The sequence below is a fragment of the Dermacentor andersoni genome, unplaced genomic scaffold (genome assembly GCF_023375885.2).
Source record: "Dermacentor andersoni unplaced genomic scaffold, qqDerAnde1_hic_scaffold ctg00000039.1, whole genome shotgun sequence".
Lineage (NCBI taxonomy): Eukaryota > Metazoa > Arthropoda > Arachnida > Ixodida > Ixodidae > Dermacentor > Dermacentor andersoni.
In genome coordinates, this window is record NW_027314752.1 from 21824595 (window position 1) to 21846421 (window position 21827).

Below are 21827 nucleotides of genomic sequence, written 5' to 3' on the forward strand. Positions count from 1 at the left end.
AGGACAATAGGCCGTAATAGTAATATAATACCAAGAGCTTGGTGCCGCAGCCCACACTCCGGTTCCAAAGGGGATGCTCATAACATCCATCCATCTACACTAGTGTCCCGGCATATGCTCCCAAAGGGAGCAGAGTGGCGCATAGGTCCAGAAGTATGTTAGAGCTTTGCAGTGAAGCCACTTCTCGCGTCCGTAGGAGGCAAATCCCGCGTGCTGTTCCATTTGCTTTTTTTTCTCTTGTAGTGACAAACTACATGCGCCAATTGTTAGCAAGCGCTGAGCAAGATTGTACTTTTTAATATAGGCGTCATTGGTGTAGCCGGAATTGAGTAACGTTGGATACCCCCTCAATTTTGTTTGTATGTATATATATATATATATATACACACACATATGCAAACACACGGACCAACGTGCATATAGGGGATAGGACCTTCTCGATCCCTCGAAATAAAATTCTGACTACGCCCGTGGCTCGAACAACTCAAAAGTTTGCATGTAAACGTGGTGTACCTTGCCACAAAAAGCATTGCGAACCGAGGCGGGACAGCAAGAAATGTTTTAAAGGATGTCTAAAGAAAACTTTCCACGGATAGTGGACAATTATGTGAGTGCATTTTGGCTGCGGAAACAAGCCGATTAGCCACCTTGGCAAGAGAACTATCGTGCCTGCAGTTATTGCAGGGACCATTAACCGACCGTCATTTATAACTAACCGTCGGTCATAGGAGCTACACGTTTTCGATATATACGATGCCGACAGTTAGATTTAAGCGCATTTTATTTGTTCACTTGCACACATTTTATGCAAAGTTTATTTTTATGATTAATTCATACCGGCCACTAACCAGCTGCTTCGTAGGAGCAAATCTCAAAGTGCAAAACGTTTCAAGGTGGACAACCGTCTAGATCAAGCTTATTTCGTACAAGGGAATGCATGCCCAATGGCTGCTCGCAAAAGGACAAGAGTGCTGTTTCTTAGAACCTTGGGGGACAGAATTCAAAGCAACTGGAAAGGCAACAAACTGTTAATAATAACAACAAGTTATGTTTATTGTACTAATCACGACAAGATGGCAAACTTGCAAAGTAATTATTCGCAGATTGCAAACTAGTATAACAACAAAATTCTCTTGATATTTCCAACTACTCGGGTCTATTTATTATAACACAGTGCTTATTAACCATACTGGCATAATCTTATATCGCCCAGGTCGACTAAGGCCGATTTAACAAGGAAGACACTGCTGGCGGTGTTACGTTTCGCCTCCGACGTCAGCGCCAGCGCGGATGCAACGGACGCTGGGGCTTCGTTCACAGCGGCGGACATTTTGTCCAGTTCAGCGCTGTCCCAACGCCTCTTGCTAAGCGCATCCAGGCACGTTCGAATGCCACGTGTCTTCGTGTGTGTGTGTGTGCGCATGTTGGTGCCCACGCTTGTCAAAGCGCGGCAGCCGGGGAGAGGAGCTCCCCAACTGTGAAGCGAGGAGGTCTGACCGGCGCCGGCCCGGCGGATGCGTCACTTCTTGTCTCAACGTGTCCGTGCGCCGCCATCACATACGCCTCATTCGAGCCGTTCCTCCTTGCCCTCGACTTCGAGAGTATAAAAGCAGCTGCCCCCGGACGCCAAGAGAGAGGCTTCGATTTCTTCCCTCGAGTAACGTGGTCTCCCGTCTCTCCACTTCGGTCGACCTGACCGGCCGCTCTTTTGCGATGCTATAATAAACAAGTTGTTCTGTTAGCAGTCGACTCATCCTTTGCCAGGACCTTCGGATGCTTCCAGCTATGCCCCAGGCCGCCAGGCCAACGCTACCCTTGGGGCTTGCGACCCAGATGGAACAACTGGTTGCCAGCGGTGAGATCGCGACAACGGAGGCCAGTAGCGAAGATATGCGGTCGACTCTATGCTGAGCAGCAGAACGACCATCCGGGAGCAGTGCAACGAGCCCCGTGTGATGACTGCTTGCCTGCAGCGGAACGACTGCGCTGAATTCTTGGCTGCGAGGTTTGGTGAGTGCGGGACTTTCTTCTTCTGAGTTTTGCCAGGCTTTTGTTAGTGTCAAAAACAGAGCTGGTAATCGTCGTTGTCGTTGCTGCCGGGTTAGTTTGCGGCAAGACAATAGTAGACAGTAGAGAAAGCAGCATTCAGAGCAGCCATGGATTGGAAGTCGTTGCGCAAACCAAAATTGCTGGAGCTTGCAAGAGAGTTGGGTCTGGATGTCTCAGACAAACTCAGAAAACCAGAACTGCTAAGGACTATTCTTGAGTTAGAAGCTGAGGATGACGAGCTGTCGGAATGCCTTGAGACCATTGTGGAGAGGGAGACGGCAAAAAGACATGAGCGCGAACATAAAGAGCAAAAAGAGAAAGACGAGCGCGAACGTCAACACGCTTTGGAAATGAAGCGTCTCGATGTAGAGATGGAACGCGCTCGAAATGGAAGTGAGGCACACGGTGCAGAACGAGTATCGTTAAAAATGACTGACCTGATGCGGCCGTTTAAGCTTGGAGAGGACATTGGTTTGTTCCTGGTTAACTTTGAGCGAACGTGCGAGAAGCAGGGGTTCTCTCGGGAAACGTGGCCACAGCGCTTGCTCACTTTGTTAGCCGTCGAGGCGGCCGACGTAGTGGCTCGCTTGAGGAGAGAGGAGGCATAGGATTTCGACCAAGTGAAATCGAGTCTGCTAAAAAAGTACAGTCTCTCAGCGGAGGCGTTCCGTCGGAAGTTTCGGGAAAATGAGAAAGGCAGAAGTGAGTCATATACAGAGTTAGCCTACAGGCTTATGTCAAACATGCAGGAGTGGCTCAAAGAAGAGAAAGCGTTGGTGACCACGACAAAGTTCTCCAGTGTTTCGGGCTGGAACAGTTTTATAGTCGGTTGCCTGAGAACGTGCGGTAATGGGTCTTGGATAGGCCAGACGTTAGTACGGTGGCTAAAGCCGCCGAGCTAGCCGAGGAGCTTGTGACGCGTCGGGCTCGTGGAGCTAAGGACGGTCAAAAGGGTGAATTTGGCTCCAAGTTTGAGAGGCCGATGTTCACGCCTATGAGAGCAAGGGGGGACACACGTAGTGCGGATGCGAGTGAAAGCAGTCCGACCGAACGTAGGGAGACGGCGGCAGCCGAAGCTGAACGCAGAAAGTGGTTCAAGACGAGCCAAGCGCGCGTGTGTTATACGTGCCAGAAGCCGGGTCACTTTTCAGTGCAGTGTCCAGAAACAAAAACAAAAGTCGTGTTTTTGTCATTAGGCAGCACTGACTAGAACATGAAGCTTCTCGAGCCTTACATGCGAGACATCCTCGTGAACGGGAAAGAGTGCCGAGTGCTTCGTGATTCCGCAGGCACAATGAATGTAGTTCACCTCTCTTACGTAGAACCCGATATGTGAACGGGCGAGTGCGCATGGATCAAGCAAGCCGTGGAAGCTCATAGCGTGTGTCTTCCCGTAGCAAAAGTGCTTATTGAAGGACCTTTCGGAGCACTTCAGACGGAGGCCGCAGTGTGATCTATGCTGACCGCCCCCCCCCCCCCCCCCCCCCCCCCTATGCTGACCGCCCCCCCCCCCCCCCCCCCCCCCAGTACCCATACCTATTTTCGAACAGGTCCGATCACCTTCTGTGCGAGAAGGGGCTTTTGTTTGGTGAGGCTAGAGTTCAGGCCTTAACTAGATCGAGAGTTCGGGAGCTCGCTGCAAAGGTGGTAGTTGCGGGGCCGACGTTGTCGAGCAATGAGAAAGGCTCGGAGGCACAGCAAGCTGATATTCAGAGCACGTCCGAACTGAATAAAATTGAGCCTGTAGCGTTGAAGGCACCAGATACTGGGGAGGAAATGCCCGACACGGGAAAGTTAGAAGAGCTTTCTGCAGATTTGCCCATCGTGCCCACGTCAGATGGACTTAATAGGTAGTTAAAAGTCAGCCGGTCGGCTTTGATAGCCGAGAAAAGAAGGGATGGCAGCCTAGAAAACATGCGCTGCAATGTCAAGGAAGGTATCGCCAAGAAAAATGCTCGTTTTGTGGAAAGAAGTGGGGTCCTGTACCGGAAGTATCTAGACCGCAGGGGAGTGGAGTTCGATCAGCTGATCGTGCCTCAGTGCTACCGTCAGGATCTGTTGCGCTTGTCGCATGGAGGTTCGTGGTCCGGACACCTAGGAGTTAAGAAAACTAAGGACCGTCTCTTTCAAGAGTACTATTGGTCAGAGTGTTTTCGTGACGCAGAACACTTTGTGAGGACATGTGACACCCATCAGTGGGTGGGCAAACCAGGGGACAAATCGAGGGCGCCGTTGAATTTGGTACCTATCATTACGGAGCCCTTTAGACGGCACGTTATTGATACGGTGGGACCTCTGCCGGTAGCAACTACGGGGTACCGACACATTTTCACTGTGATCTGCCCAGCGACAAAGTTCCCTGAAGCAGTGCCGCTTAAAGAACTAAGCTCAGTTGAGATAGCCAATGCACTACTGTCCATATTTGCGCGAGTTGCTTTCCCTGCGGAAATCCAGTCAGATCAGGGCACAGCGTTTACTAGCGTTTTGACGACAGCCTTTCTCGAAAGGTGTGGGGTAAAGCTGTTACACAGCTCAGTGCACCACCCATAGTCGAATTCCGTTGAGAAGCTCCACTCAGTCATGAAGCGCGTGTTGAGAGCATTGTGTTTTGAACAACAAACTGACTCGGAGCTGTGTCTGCCTGGGATGATGTTTGCATTAAGGACCGCGCTGCATGCGGCTACGGGGTTTTAGCCAGCTGAGCTGGTGTACGGTTGCTCGCTGCGGCCTCCGATTCGCATGCTTCGAGACTCGTGGGAAGGCAGGGGCGACGACCCAGTCGCGGTGGAGTACGTGCTTAGGCTCCTCGAACGCTTAAGAAGGGCACAGGAGTTGTCAGGTGAAGCAATGGCAAAGGCCCAGCAGAGGGCCAAGGTTTATTAGGATCGGACAGCCAGGGCCCGTCGTTTTGAGGTGGGCGATGAGTTAATGATATTGCACACATCGCTAAAAAATAAACTCGACGTGCAGTGGGAGGGCCCAGCACGGGTCACTCAAAAACAACTGTCGGACGTTAACTATGCGGTGAGTCTGCCAGGAAAACGGAAAGCACACCAAGTTTACCACTGTAATCTGCTCAAACCCTATAGACAACGGGAAGCAGTGGTGTGTATGGTGCTAAACGTTCCCGAAGACCTTCCGGTCGAGCTTCTGGGACTAGGCTCAGTGACGAACAGGGAAGACACCGATCAAGTCATTAGTGACTTAATCAGTAAAGCACCGCTGTCGCCTGAGAAGGAAACCGAACTACACCAGCTCTTACAAGAGTTTCAAGGTCAGTTCTCTGAGAGGCCTGGTAGGACGTCTGTCCTTACTCACGAAATAGAACTTACCTCCCCAGAGCCAGTACAATCGAAGGCGTACCGGGTGTCAACCCGCCACCGTGATATTATGGAGGCTGAGGTAAAGAAAATGCTACAGCTCGGTGTTATTGAGGCGGGTGAGAGTGATAATACCTCCCCTTTGATTTTAGTTGAGGTACCGGGAGAGGAACCTCGTCCTTGCGTCGAGTACCGCAGGTTTAATTCCATCACTAAGGAGCAAATTTATCCGATCCCTAACACCGAGGAGCGCTTTGAGAAAGTTAGTAGCGCTCAGTTTATTTCCACCCTAGATCATGTCAGGGGTTATTGGCAGGTTCCCCTTACAGAAGAGGCTTGTAGGTATGCGGCGTTCATTTCACCAATGGGAACATTCCGTCCGAAAGTTTTGAGTTTCGGTTTGAAGAACGCGCCATACTGCTTTTCGAGCCTCATGGACAAAGTGTTGCGGGGACAGGAAGAATTCGCTTTACCGTATTTAGACGACGTAGTGATATTCTCCGCATCCTGGTCTGAGCATATGGCACACTTACGGGCAGTGCTAACCCCCCTGCGCGAAGCGGGCTTGACAGTCAAGTGCCCCAAGTGCCAGGTAGCACAGGCCGAGGTTGTCTACCTCGGTCACGTGATTAGGCGGGGTCATCGCCGCCCCTCTGAAATAAAGGTGGCCGCTGTGCGAGACTTCCCACAACCACGCACGAAGACCGATATTCGGTCGTTCTTAGGTGTCGCCGGCTGCTATAAGAGGTAGATCCCCAGGTACTCTGATATCGCGGCTCCCCTGACAGATGCTCTAAAAAAAACAGAGCCCCAAAAAGTCGTCTGGGACGAGACAAGGAAAATAGCTTTTAGCGCCCTAAAGAGCGCCCTAACAAGCCAGCCTGTGCTACGATCGCCAGACTACACAAAAGGGTTCGTTGTTCAGTGCGATGCTAGTGAGCGAGGCCTGGGCGTTGTACTGTGCCAACGGGAAAATGGAGAAGTTGAACACCCCTCCCTGTATGCTAGTCATAAGCTGACCAGTCGTGAGTAGGCGTACAGCGCCACCGAGAAAGAGTGTGCGTGTTTCGTGGGGGCTGTTCAGAAATTGTCATGCTACCTAGCCGGCTCCAGGTTTATCGTTGAGACCGATCACTGCCCTCTCCAATGGCTGCAGACCATCTCTTCCAAAAATGGTCGCCTCCTGCGCTGGAGCCTCGCTTTGCAACAATATTCCTTTGAGGTGCGTTACAAAAAGGGGAGTCTCAACGGCAATGCCGATGGCTTAAGTCGAGGCCCCTGACGTAGGAATCAGCCTCAAAGTTGTTTGTTACTGATGTTTTTCTTCCTGAGGCAGGATTTTTAGCATATTGCTTTTGTTTAGGGTTTCAAAGTCATGACGTGCTTTCTAGTGCAATTTTCCAATTTGTGGACGCGTTCTGAGTGTTGCTAGACTACTGTAAGGAACGAGGCAGTAGTATAAAAGGGGAAAGAGCCTGGCATGGCTTAGTGAGGGTTGTGTCGTGCTTGCTGACTGAGTGGTTGAGTTTCTGCGTAGTTCTAACGCTTGCTGGGAACGAGAACAAAAATGGCAACTCTCCCGAAGTCCCTTTGCTACGTCCTCTGTGAACCTGAACGTGAGAACGAGGCCTTCTCGGTGCGCTGCGCTCAAGAGACGCCGAGGGACGACCGACTTCGGTTATGAGCATCATCGAGCGACATCCCTCCGGACAGCGGATGCAGTCCCCTGACCATCGGGATCTCCTTCTCCCGGCGGGGCGGTGTGTTACGTTTCGCCTCCGACGTGCGGTATAGCCGGCGCGGATGCAACGGACGCTGGGGCTTCGTTCACAGCGGCGGACATTTTGGCCAGTTCAGCGCTGTCCCAGCGCCTCTTGCTATGCGCGTCCAGGCATGTTTCAATGCCAGGTGTCTTCGTGTCTGTATGTGAGTTTGTGTGCATGTTGGTGCCCACGCTTGTCAAAGCGCGGCAGCCGGGGAGAGGAGCTCCCCAACTGTGAAGCGAGGACGTCTGACCGGTGCCGGCCCGGCGGATGCGTCACTTCTTGTCTCAACGTGTCCGTGCGCCGCCGTCACGTACGCCTCATCGGAGCCGTTCCTTCTTGCCCTCCACTCCGAGTGTATAAAAGCAGCTGCCCCCGGATGCCAAGAGAGAGGCTTCGATTTCTTCCGTCGAGTAACGTGGTCTCCCGTGTCTCCACTTCGGTCGACCTGACCGGCCGCTCTTTTGCGATCCTATAATAAACAAGTTGTTCTGTTAGCAGTCGACTCATCCTTTGCCAGGACCTTCGGATGCTTCCAGCTGTGCCTCAGGCCGCCAGGCCAACGCTACCTTTGGGGCTTGCGACCCACATGCAACAGCGGTAAATGGTGAACATACCACAGCTGTCTCATAAGTGGGAGTGCGCGAGGTTTTTGTTTACTACAAAACAATGAACACTAGCACATAAATCAACGTTTCGTAAAAAATTAGAACGCCGAAGAAAAACGGGGAGAGAAAATCCAAGGTGCAGCGAGTAAATTGTGTCCACTTGTATTTACTCTGTTTTGAAAACTGTTCGAGAGCCGTATAGTCGGAATAATCACACAAGCAACACAGCAAAGTGGACTAGTTCGTAAGATAACTTTCTTGGCGTATTTGTGTTGCGCGACATATACGTGTCACCCGCCGTGGTTGCGCAGTGGCGATGGTGTTAGGCTGCTGATCACGAGGTCGCGGGATCGAATCCTGGCCACGGCGGCCGCATTTCGATGGGGGCGAAATGCGAAAACACCCGTGTACTTAGATTTAGGTGCACGTTAAAGAACCCCAGGTGGTCAAAATTTCCGGAGTCCCCCACTACGGCGTGCCTCATAATCAGAAAGTGGTTTTGGCACGTAAAACCCCATATATTATTATTATATACGTGTCGTTCATTCTCTGTCCGGTGTCGGTGTCGCGCTTCACATATATGCGAAAAATCGTACAAGGGAGCAACCTTTCATACCAACCGTACGCATCTCTATGTTAGCAAGGGCGTTACTCGTGATAAATACTACTGTAGTGTAAACAAGGTGATCGTATCTGGAATATCCTGGCTCCTTTCAGAGCCGGACGGTCTCGGCTAATACGTAGTAGCCATACCAATCGCCGACGCATGTCTTTCCGTTCGCGTGGCACCGCGTTTTGTCACCTTCCTTGTTGCTTGAGCAGTTTTGTGCGCTGCACCTTAGTCATAGTGGAATACAGGTGTCGATATGATGTGTTTTCTATCACTTCAACAAAGTCCTACACTTAATACCGTCGATGTCGTACATACAGCTGTCGTACATACACCGCTCGCCCGAGTGTCCGGTGATTGCAATGTTGATGGTACTGACGGAAACGACGAGTCGGCATCGTATTTGTAAAGTTTGATTCACCGCGTCGATTTGAACATTTGATGTCATTTTGCGCCATGTGATAGCGCTCGGCGAATAGCAGTGCGAGCGGCGACGGAATAGTTATTTTCAACTCTGCTCCCTGCTGGGGCATATACAATAATGATAAAGCGTACGGCGCCTGCAGAAGCCGCGGTAGAAGGTAGATGACGCGAGATCTCAGCCTGCCCATCACGTCTTTCTTCACCTTTTGGGGAGCAATTTCACAACCCTAGGGTATGAGCAGCGCCCCGATATTCAAAAAGCATTTCTTTTGCCCTGTTTACCAAGCAAAACAGAACGACCGCTGAGTTTCCCGGAATTAGATTATTGTAAGGATATACCTTTTATCGTCTGTAATAGTATTAGATTGCTTTATATTTATTTTATTTATTTCACCATAACCTCAAAGGCCCTCTGGGAGGGTATTACTCAGAGTAAAAGTGTATGCGCTTATATTTCCACTGCTTCACATCGTAGAATATCTTAGCCAACAGTGCGGAAATAAATTTCTGCGGCGGAGGTGAGACTCAGGACACCTTCCGTGTCACAGTACATCATTTGAAAGTCAACGACGTATTTTACAAGCGACACTCAACATGCTAGACAGCAGAGCGCTCTCAGAAGAGCTTTCTACTATGACCTAGGCGTTCTTGCATGGAAAAGGCTACAAAAACCCTTCTACGTTTCTTCAAGTCAACTAGATTGTATGAACAGTTGTGGCAGTGGAGATTGCTCTGCGACTGATTATGAATAACTGACTATTACTTTTTATTTTTCCTTTATGTGTTTTTTTCCTTTTACCTCTCCCCAAGTGTAGGGTACCCAACCACGCACGTTCTTCGTTAACCTCCCCCACCTTTCCCTCTTCGTTTTCCCTCTCTCACATCCTCCTTGGCTCAGGGGATATCTGGATGAAAATTGGACTTACTGTGCTCCCTCATGTTTCCTGCGGTCCTCACCTCTTGAAACATTGCCCTAATATTGTGCCGGTAGAGCATATATGGACACTCTAAGGGCATTTCTGCCATCCGCATCACCGCGAGGTTACAGATAAAGTCCAACAGTGATAAAATCGTCGCCCAGCGCCATGTGCTGTATGTGCAAGTTAAATCATGCAACAGTGAGGCAGCAATCGCGGCTCAATGTCGCGCATGAAAGGATAGCGGGGAGGAACCACATCGTCTTCTGTCGCGTGCAAGGCTTCGGGGGGGGAAAGGAGGGGGCGTCCTACTCCAGGCGGCCCGGGTAACCATGCCCGCCCGCCCGGATCACTGTATCTTGAAAGCCAGCTGCGACGGGGACAAGGTCTGTGGGCAGGTAGGAAGGAAGGGCACGTTCTACTACGGTCGGCGTGGGCAGCCGTGCGGGCGGGCCGCTGTACCTTTAAACCCATCTGCGATGGCGCCACTGTTGGCCGAGCGCTGTGTTTTCTGAGCTTAGTTCGCACTATTGCGAGATCCAGCACGAAGGTCAGTTCGCTCGACGCTGCTACCGTGATTTCTCCCTGCGGCGTTCTGACATGAAGTTTCCGCGTTCACCGAGTTAGGTGGGTTGACGTTTTCTTGCGGGCGCGAGACACAATGCTTCTTGATTAAGTTAGTAGGCCTAGGTTTGTTAGTTCACATGGCCGCTAAAGCTGTCTTAATTTGCATAGCTGTCCACTACTTTCCATTCGCAATCGATGCTGTACCTTTGCCAAGAAGGTGCAACTTTTTTTGAAGGTGCATGGATATTGATGAGGTATGGACAAACAGCATGGTTGCTTTCTCTGTTATAAGAGGCCTGTTTGAACGCTAAAGCCCTTTAACCCTTTACTGCACAATTTTTTATTTTGCCATAAAATTATTCATGTCGTTGCAGGGAGCCATAACAATAGCTGTACTATCAAAAAAATATCTTCAGTGGACTTTTAAAGTTTGTATTGGCAGAAAAAGGGTACGTTGCATATTTGCAACAACGTGCACGTAAAGAAAAAGTTGAGGAAAGCCCGGCTTATTGTGTTTCAAACTGTAACATTTATTTACGTGACAATCAGCAAGGGGGAACACATCGTACAATAGAAGGCTATTTCACTTGCTTGCTTGAAAAGGTTGGTTCTATACCTTGAGCAGTAATCAGTAAGTAATTAGACACGGTGGACTCATCTTGTAGTGTGCTACACAAAAAAGCAATTGCTCTTGTTTGTGGAACAGAGACGCAGTCCACACTTAACGCAGTAGCTCATGAAGATTCCTGTGCAGCGTGGAAGCTTGCAGCGCTGCCGCTTCTTGCTCCAAAGAACCCAGTGACCAACCTGAGGAAATAAATAAAAATAATGAGCACTGAGACAAAGCTTCGTAGATGAGAAATAATTCATGATCTAGCCTGACATCCTGAGTTGGAGTTGATGGTCCCTTTTATTTCTTCTCATCACAGGCTTGTTCTATTGGCTCATTGCTAGGCCTTCCTCGCTTTTTCAGCGCCGTCTTCCCAGCCTTGCAGAGTGATGCAGCCAGGTCCATGCTGAACTCAGCCAACGGAAGTAGCGTTTCAGTGTACTGATCGCGTTTTTTCATGATGTTCCTCTTGTAAAGCAACCAAGCATTTACAGCTGTCAAGTCAAGAATGTGCAGAAAAACACCAAAATAATATCTTTTCGACTTTACGTAGGGACGGTAAATGGAGATGACGGAGTTCAAAAGGTCGACGCCTCCCATGATCTTGTTGTAGATGGTGATCACTGCAGGGCATGGTATCTCACTCTGCTCTTTTTTTTTTTTGACGATTATATTTTGATGCACTTGTAGCAGGCTGTGTTCCAACAAAGGAGGAGAACAAAGTGACTGCTCGGGTATCTTGGTACCTTGTGCATTACAGTTCAATTCCATCCACAACTGCAACCCTCTCTTCAAAATGTCCTCTTCCTTTTTTTTCATTTCCTGCTCGCTAGGCAGGCTCACTGCAGGAACCCGGTTTGTCCGCACAGTACCAATGCAGTGTACAGACTCTTTTTCTAGGTACACCTGCAAACTTGGGCAGTTGAAGTATTAGAACGACAGAAAGCTGAGCTAGTTGGTAAGTATTCATTATGCAAGAAAGAGGTGAGGCGTGCAGACAGGACACAAGAGTAGAGAAGTGGACAACACGAACGCCGACTATCAACTGAAGGGAGCACTGAGGCGAAAAAAGAAATAAGACACAAAACTCATCTGCGCAAGCTCAGGAATGGTATCACCACGTGTCAGTCGGGTACATGTGCGAGTTGAAATAGTTGTCGAAGTACACTTTGTGGTGTACGCCTCTCGGAATCATTCTACTCAAGCGAACAACATTTTCACTCGCTCCACAGTCAGGCTCTCCTGAAAGTCTTTGCGCCGAGTTCTCCTGTCTGGTATACACCTCCAATTTGTAGGAGAAGCCGCTTACACCGGAGAGCACGAAAACATTGTAACCCCATTTTTTGGGCTTCTTGGGACAGCACTGCTTGAGGGAGCTTCTACCTTTGAAGGGTATGATCTGTTCATCAATAGACAGATGCTCTTCAAGAGGCACAAGCGACAACTGATCATTGATGGTATCAATGAGAGGACGCACTTTCGTAAGCCGATCTCTTCCTGGCGCTTCCTTTGGGCCGAGAGTACTATTGTCAATGAAGTGGGTGTTATGCTTCAGTTTTTCAAAGCGATCCACAGGAAAGTTGTCAGCCACTTGGCTAATCCTAGTTTCTGCACTCCAGTAGCACCTCGAGTTCCTCATTTGAGTGATCGACATCCACATGCAGCACATCCCAATAAACACTTCCAGATCTTCTGCGGTGGTACAAAGGGCCTGACTCGCGTCTTTCTTGAGCGCATACGAATTTCTCTGATCTGCAATTAGCCAAATCAGCAAGCCATGGAAGAGAAACCTGGAAGTATTGGAATGGTGTCTCTAGTTGTGAAATGTACTCATGGAGTTCACTTTGTCCAGAGAACTGAACTGTCTCCGGATCTCTCACTAGATTCGCCTTCTTCCAAATTATCCTTCTCTTAGCTTGTATAAAGCGGTGGCCAGGTGTTGTGCCATTTGCTGTATCTTCGTCGTCGTTGGAGCATGCACTCGACTCGCTTGTGCTGTCACATAGCTTTTCGAGATCACGTTGAACATATGCAGCGATATACAGGGAATAAAATAAGCGGTAAAAGAAAGCGAAATGCAGATATAGAAAACAAGGTGCCTCTGTATATTGAAAGAAGACGGAACCACTATGCACGGTGTCTTCGGGTTATAATCAAAAATTTAAAACGCAGGAGCACAGATATAAGGGTGAAGCCGTAACGATGCCAGACTGATAAAAAAATTCGGGCATTCTACCAGGCAACACATTTCACACACGATAAATCCAAACAGACTTACACTCGGGGTCGTCGTCACTACCGGAAAGTTCACTGTCATGGCTATCTGACGGAATTGCTCGGCAATAAAAGCGTTTAGGATCCATTTCTAGTTCGATAACAAAAAACAAACCCAGTGAGCACGTTGTTGCAAATACGCAACGTAGTAACTTTCCGTCGTGAGAAGCAAACTATTGCGAGAAAAAAACAATTTTTGCCATCTAAACGATTAGGAGGATGTATTACACAGCTTAACATTTTTTTTTCACAGGTTACAACGTTCAGAAAGGCATTTATAACAGGCCAAACTTACCTGTATAGCTACGTGCTGGCGCGAGCAGCGTCCACCATGTTTGTTTGGCAATAGTTGCGCAGAATAAACACAGAGGACAGAAAATGAAGGTGCGTTTCTAAAACTACTGTTGCAGAAATGCAACATGATGTACAGGAAGAACCAGGTGAACTTAGATTTTGTTTTTATGGCAGTTTAACGGTATGTTGCATGTGTGCAACCAGGTGCAGTAAAGGGTTAATGTCTAAACGCTAAAGCCATTCAAACGTGTGGCGCTCACGCGCTCGTACTTATGCAGCAACTCATCGACCTCAAGATTGTCGGTCTCGGAAGAAGTTCCTTGGCCGCGGAGCCCACTGCCGGGCAAAGGCCTCTCCCATACTTCTCGAACTATCCCGGTCACGTACTAATTGTGGCCATGTTCTCCCTGCAAACTTCTTAGTGTCGCCCGCCCACCTAACTTTCGGCCACCCCCCGCTACGCCCCACTTCCCTTTGAATCCAGACCGTAACCCTTAATGACCATGGATTATCTTCCCTCGTCATTACATGTCCCGCCCATGCCCATTGTTTTTCTTGATTTCAACTAAGATGTCATTAACTCGCGTTTGTTCCCTCACCCAGTCTGCTCTTTTCTTATCCCTTAAGGTTACACCCACCATTCTTCTTTCCATAGCTCATTACGTCGTCCTCAGTTTAAGCAGAACCCTTTTTGTAAGCCTTCAGGTTTCTGCCCCATACGTGAGTGCTGATAAGACGCAGCTGTTATACACTTTTCTCTTGAGGGATAATGGCAACCTGCTGATCATGATTTGAGAATGCCTGCCAAACGCTCCCAAGCCCATCCTTATTTTTCTGATAATTTTAGTTTCATGATCCGGATCCGTGGTCGCTACCTGGCCTAAGCAGATGTATTCCCTTACCACTTCCAGTGTATCGCTACCTATCGTAAACTGCAGTTCTCTTCCTAAATTTTTAAACATTACTTTAGTTTTGTGCTGATTAATTTGAGACAGGTCAGTGAGCATGCATTCCAATTGGTCCCCTAAGTTACTAAGCAAGGCAGTATCATCAGCGAATCGCAAGCTACTGAAGTATCCTCCATTAACTCTTATCCCCAATTCTTCCCACTCCAGGTCTCTGAATGCTGTAGAGGACGCTACGCGCCATGCGTTCTGTATGTGTGGTTGTTGAATAATATTGTGGAGCATTCATTCGGTCAAGGCGGCTTCGAGCTACTTGGGTAGACGCAGCTAGCGTCTGTCAGCACCCCACATCGTACATGGTGTCAGAAGTGGTCGCCGTTCGCCCTCTCTAATGGCGAACAGTACAGTACCAGTGGCACCCATGACGATAGTGCAAGAAAAAAAATAGTCTAGAGGAATTCGAAATCCCACAGGTAATGCCGGAAGAAGTAAAGAAAGCCTTGGGAGATATGCAAAGAGGGAAGGCAGCTGGGGAGGATAAGGTAACAGCAGATTTGTTGAAGGATGGTGGGCAGATTGTTCTGGAGAAACTGGCCACCCTGTATATGCAATGCCTCATAACGTCGAGCATACCGGAATCTTGGAAAAACGCTAACATATTCCTAATCCATAAGAAAGGGGACGCCAAATACCTGAAAAATTATAGACCGATCAGCTTACTGTCCGTTGCCTACAAAGTATTTACTAAGGTAATCGCAAATAGAATCAGGAACACCTTAGACTTCTGTCAAGCAAAGGACCAGGCAGGATTCCGTAAAGGCTACTCAACAATAGACCATATTCACACTATCAATCAGGTGATAGAAAAATGTGCAGAATATAACCAACCCTTATATATAGCTTTCATTGATTACGAGAAAGCATTTGATTCTGTCGAAACCTCAGCAGTCATGGAGGCATTACGGAATCGGGGTGTAGACGAGCCGTATGTAAAAATACTGAAAGATATCTATAGCGGCTCCACAGCCACCGTAGTCCTCCATAAAAAAGCAACAAAATCCCGATGAAGAAAGGCGTCAGACAGGGAGATACGATCTCTCCAATGCTATTCACAGCGTGTTTACAGGAGGTATTCAGAGACCTAGAGTGGGAAGAGATGGGGATAAAACTTAATGGAGAATACCTTAGTAACTTGCGATTCGCTGATCATATTGCCTTGCTTAGTAGCTCAGGGGACCAACTACAATGCATGCTCACTGACCTGGAGAGCCAAAGCAGAAGAGTTGGTCTAAAAATTTATCTGCAGAAAACTAAAGTTATGTTTAACAGTCTCGGAAGAGAACAGCAATTTACAATAGGCTGCGAGGCACTGGAAGTCATAAGGGAATACATCTACTTAGGGCAGGTAGTGACTGCGGATCCAGATCATGAGACGGAAATCATCAGAAGAATAAGAATGGGCTCCATAAAGAAAGCAACAAAATCCCAGTAAAGAAAAGCGTCAGGCAGGGAGATACGCTCTCTCCAATGCTATTCACAGCGTGTTTACAGGAGGTATTCAGAGACCTAGATTGGGAAGAAATGGGGATAAAAGTTAATGGAGAATACCTTAGTAACTTGCGATTCGCTGATGATATTGCCTTGCTTAGTAGCTCAGGGGACCAACTACAATGCATACTCACTGACCTGCAGAGCCAAAGCAGAAGAGTGGGTCTAAAAATTAATCTGCAGAAAACTATAGTAATGTTTAACAGTCTCGGAAGAGAACAGCAATTTACAATAGGCAGCGAGGCACTGGAAGTCGTAAGGGAATACATCTACTTAGGGCAGGTAGTGACTGCGGATCCAGATCATGAGACGGAAATCATCAGAAGAATAAGAATGGGCTCCATAAAGAAAGCAACAAAATCCCAGTAAAGAAAGGCGTCAGGCAGGGAGATACGATCTCTCCAATGCTATTCACAGCGTGTTTACAGGAGGTATTCAGAGACCTAGATTGGGAAGAAATGGGGATAAAAGTTAATGGAGAATACCTTAGTAACTTGCGATTCGCTGATGATATTGCCTTGCTTAGTAGCTCAGGGGACCAACTACAATGCATGCTCACTGAACTGGAGAGCCAAAGCAGAAGAGTCGGTCTAAAAATTAATCTGCAGAAAACTAAAGTAATGTTTAATAGTCTCGGAAGAGAACAGCAATTTACAATAGGCAGCGAGGCACTGGAAGTCGTAAGGGAATACATCTACTTAGGGCAGGTAGTGACTGCGGATCCAGATCATGAGACGGAAATCATCAGAAGAATAAGAATGGGCTGGGGTGCGTTTGGCAGGCATTCTCAGATCATGAACAGCAGGTTGCCATTATCCCTCAAGAGAAATGTGTACAATAGCTGTGTCTTACAAGTACTCACCTACGGGGCAGAAACCTGGAGGCTTACGAAAAGGGTTCTACTCAAATTGAGGACGACGCAACGAGCTATGGAAAGAAGAATGATAGGTGTAACGTTAAGGGAAAAGAAAACAGCAGATTGGGTGAGGGAACAAACGCGAGTTAATGACATCTTAGTTGAAATAAAGAAAAACAAATGGGCATGGGCAGGACATGTAATGAGCAGGTAAGATAACCGATGGTCATTAAGGGTTACGGACTGGATTCCGAGGGAAGGGAAGCGTAGCAGGGGGCGGCAGAAAGTTAGGTGGGCGGATGAGATTAAGAAGTTTGCAGGGACGGCATAGCCACGATTAGTACATGACCGGGGTTGTTGGAGAAATATGGGAGATGCCTTTGTCCTGCAGTGGGCGCAACCAGGCTGATGATGATGATGAATGGCGAACAAGCCGGACGCTGTGTTTTCCGGGGTACCTGGACTTCAGCAACCATCGAGCTTCGACTTCGCCCACCCAAGTGCTTGGTCTACCTAGATTGAGCAGTTTGATGACTATGCCTAAGCTACAGGATTGCACCAAGCTACGGACCAGGTTCGCGAACGAACGCTTCTTTATTGCATGGGTGTTCAAGGTCAACGCGTGCTGGCGTCTTTCAACTTGTCGGCCGAAGAAGTTCAGTCGTACAATGTTGTTAAAAGCAAGTTCACTTCGTATTTCGTGCACCCGCTAAACGAAGTTCACGAGAGTTATCGTTTTCGCAAGCGGACGCAGCAAGGAGACGAGAGCGCCGATGCCTTTTATTCCGCGTTGCGAAACATGGTAAAAAGATGCAACTACGGCTCAGTGTTCATTGAGGACAGGCTCGTTCGAGACCAATTTATTGTTGGTCTGCTGGACAGCAGGTCATCGGAACAACTCTGCCGTACTTCTGACTTGACGCTCGATAAAACGCTTCTGCATGCACGGCTGCACGAAGATGTGGAACGAAAAAAAAACGTGAACGAGAAAGCTAGTTATCTGGGCCAGTCGCCGTTGATGTAGCTAAACACAGGCCGATGACAAAGCCGTCACGTAATCAAGCGTCGGCAGCAAGAGAAACGATCCTCACCGGCGCGCACAGATCGTGTCACTTCTGCGGAAGAGATGAGCATCAGCGGAAATTTTGTCCAGCCAAAAAAGCTGTTTGCAATATTTGCAAGAAGAAAGGACACTTCGAAGCAGTTTGCTTAGCGAAACAGCGCTCGCAAAGCCGACAGTCAAATGCCATCGGGATGCATGCTGTCAAGAGCAGTCATGAGGCAAAGGCTAAGTTTGTTTGAGTCCGCGTGAATGCAGTCCCACTCAAATTCCAGGTCGACTCAGAAGCGGAAGTTACCGTCGTTCCAAGCACTTTTTCCGGAGTACCGTTGCGACTCGAAAAACCAGAAGATCTTCTCACCAGTCCAGGATGTGGTGATTAGGACTGTTCGGCACTTTCGCTAGTGCGCAGTGAGGCGGAAGGAAGACAGAGAGTCATTTATGTGCGTTTATAAAACTCAAAGCAACCTTTAAAATATGAATATATACAGAGAGTTGCAGTCAGAATATACACAGAAACTGCAGTCAGTGTGTCCACGGGCTGGAACAGTCCCGGGTTGCGCGGCTCACAGTTCGCTGGTCACGGCACCGCGCGGTCTCCCGTGCTGGAGCTGGCCGCGATGACCACACGCTCGGGCCCCTTCAGCACGGTTCCCGGACTCGGCACGCTCGGACGCCGCAGCGGCAGCAGCCAGGGGACGCCTTGCTCCACATGTCCTCGATCTCCGTCTCGCACGCCGCTCGCGACCGACGTGCTACAGTCGCACGTCCAGCACGACCTCGGTGCCCAGCTCGTGCGCCGCTCGCAATCCACGTGCGACGGTCACACGTGAGGACCTCGTCTAGTACAGCAACATCTGGTGCCAGACTGAAACGCTGCTCGGCACGCTCAGGTGCCGCAGCTCAGGGACCGGCGGCCCTCGGGTCAGCCAGCGTCTCGAGCACTGGCAGCAGGGGCCCTGCGACGTCGACGCTCGGCTCCGCGGTCCTCCGCGCCTTGCCACGGACGTCTCGCCTGGCAGGAACCCTCGCCTCGTTCCGCCCAGGAGCTCAGAGCTGCTACCCGCCTGGATCGAACACTGCGCATGCGCCCTCGCGCTCCCGTGCTCGTGCACCCGTTGTCTTCCTCGTCGTTCACGGCGCTTGGTCGCCGCTTCGATCTTCTAGGGGCGACGCGCGGCACTTACGTATGACATTTCACCCCCCATTTAAGAAGTTGTTTCATGAAAACAACTTTCCAAAGCACGTACATGGTCAAAGTCCACAGTCTGTAAGGCGCCATGTGTTCACATGCAAAAGTCTTTCCACACGCGCAGTAGTAGCTCCTGAAGTGTTGACAAACGCAATAACTGCAGTAGGCACACTTCACCCTGTAATTCACATTCGACTCACGTAGTCAGAGCCTACATTTTCGCGACCACTCACGCCACACTGCTCGGGGCAGACCCCGGCGGTTCCATCTAGGACGAACAGCAGCAAAGCTGAACTTGTAGTTTGTCTCATCATGAGCAATAACTTGTTTGACGGCACTTATGGCACTTTCATAGTCCTTGAATCTCAGCAGCACTTTGCCTTCAAGGCGGTCAGTGAGCAAGGCATCAGGAAATAGGGATCCAAGGGTATACATGCCTTTGTCATCAGGAAGCCCTCGCACATACAGCAGGTAGGGTCTGACTTGTATGTGGAACTGCTTCGGGGACTGCTAGGTTCCACCTGCACTGGCTTCCCCTTGAGCTGCTTGCTGCGCAGGAGCTCCAGCTGTGCAGTAGCCACTTCTGGGCTCTCAAAATCCAGGAATGCACTGTGCCTGTTTATAAAGCGGACACTGCGGATGGCATCTGACAGGGCACGAACTTCATCCTTGGTCACCTGGCTTGACATGTTCCCAATGAACAATGAACACTTCCACGTGTCATCAGCCCAGACGTAACGAAGTGACTCGGGAATGCTTTCATCAACATCAATACGTGACCTTGTGTCTGAACAGTCCCGAGGGACGCGTCGCTGGTAAACACGGAGCCCACCCCGACATGGAGTTCCTCCCTTCCGGTCAATGACCTCGGGCTCACTTTGGCTGTGGCTTTCCGCCTCCCTTCTGGGCTTGCGCCGCTTGCGACGGTGACCGAGACTGTCTTCACTCACACGCCCATTGGCCCGAATGGACGCTCGTCTCCTGCCCTCCTGGCCTTCTCCAGCTCTTTCAGCAGCACCTTCATCCTTTGCTTCAGTAGACGGATCCGTCTCCTGCTCGGTTGCCTCAGTCGACACAGTTGCAGGGTTTGACGCAGCACTCACGGTAGCTCTATCCGGGCACACGCTTTGGTGTCGAAAAGGCTCTTCTGCTATCGCCGAGTCTTTGTGCCGCTTTGACACGTCAGACAGGTCATGTGATGGGTTGAAATCAGTAGGGTAGAGCGCCCCGTCGATGTTCCCAAGAACAACATCATAGAGTGGCCTTTCCATGCAGAGTGCCAGTGTCCTTCCTCGGAAGAAGGGGCAGTCTACATAGACCTTTGCCTCTGGAAGCCGCTTAAACGAACCGTCCAGAAGGTAAATGGTACGCGTCATACCGGTGAAATTCTTTTCCGGCACAATCGAACGCCTGACAACCACAGTACTGCAGCCGGAATCTCTCAGCACCGACACAGGGTGTCCATTGAGATATCCGCTTGCCGTCGGCATCTCTTGCGTCTGAAGACCAAGGCAGATGTCAGATGTCGACCCTCGCCTCGTTCCGCCCAGGAGCTCGAAGCTGCTGCCCGCCTGGATCGAACACTGCGCACGCGCCCTCGTGCTCGCGTGCTCGTGCACCCGTTGTCTTCCTCGTCGTTCACGGCGCTTGGTGGCCGCTTCGATCTTCTAGGGGCGACGCGCGGCACTTACGTATGACACAGGAAATTGCCCTTTGAAAGTAACAGTCCAATTCACAGCTACGTTGGAGTGGAAGAGCCGCACCTCTGTACAGTCAGTATACGTCATGCCTTCGCAGTCTACACCTCTACTAGGCTACCCCGCTATCCTCGCATTGGGAGTCGGGAAGTTCATCGACGCCGCACAGCGACCTGAAAAGCAAGCTAGCACTGCAAGCGATGCAACCCCTGACCAGGACATCTTCGAAGGGCTTGGCACTGTAGGGGAGGAGTACACTACTCGACTCCAGCCAAACGCCAATGCCAGGCCATTTGCTCTTAGTGTAGCTCGCAGAATTCCCATTCCTCTGTACAGCCAGGTAAAGGAGGAGCTGGAGCGGATGGAAAAACAAGGTATCATCAGGCGCATTACGGAGCCGACGCCATGGTGTGCCGGTGTGGTCGCAGTACCGGAGGCATAAGGCGGAATCCGAATATGTGTGGACTTAACGAAGCTCAACAAAGAAGTTCTCCGTGAAAAGCGTGTGCTTCTAACGGTCGAATGGGTACTCGGGCAGCTGGGCGACGCTAAATTGTTCTCAAAGCTCGACGCGTCAGCAGGATTTCATCAAGTGCGATTGTCCCGAGAATGCCAAGAGTATACCACATTCATCAAACCATTTGGACGCTACTGCTACTGTCGTCTACCTTTGGCTTGACTTCAGCACCGGCATATTTTCAGAGAGAAATGGCTCGAATTCTGGAAGGGCAACCGAACGTCGTCAACATGATAGATGACATTCTGGTTTTTGGCAAAGATCCAGAAGAGCACGACAAGCGACTTGTGGAGGTTCTTGAACGTCTAAAGAGAGCCGGAGTTGAAATCAGCAAGTGAAAATACTGCTCCAGTCAAGACAAAGTAGAGTTTCTGGGTGTGGTGATCGACGCCAACGGTATCTCGCCAAGTCCCAGCAAACTCGAAGCACTGCGCAGCTTGGAGCCACCCAAGGACCTCGCCGGGTTTAGGTGATTCCTCGGCATGGCTAACCATATTGGTCGCTTCCTGCCCAACCTTTAGCAAGCAACCGCCCCCATTCGCGCCTTGCTAGGTGAGCAAAATGCATGGCAATGGAGACCGCTTGAAGAGACCGCTTTTAATAGGGTAAAAATGATG

General features: G+C 49.7%; 2 pseudogenes; both read right to left on the reverse strand.

Annotated features, from left to right (window-relative positions):
- Window positions 1–10911: 10911 nt before the first annotated feature.
- On the reverse strand, window positions 10912–11748 carry LOC126534753 (piggyBac transposable element-derived protein 3-like; annotated as a pseudogene).
- Window positions 11749–19200: 7452 nt separating this feature from the next.
- LOC126534760 (uncharacterized) lies at window positions 19201–20372 on the reverse strand (annotated as a pseudogene).
- Between the last annotated feature and the right edge of the window lie 1455 nt (window positions 20373–21827).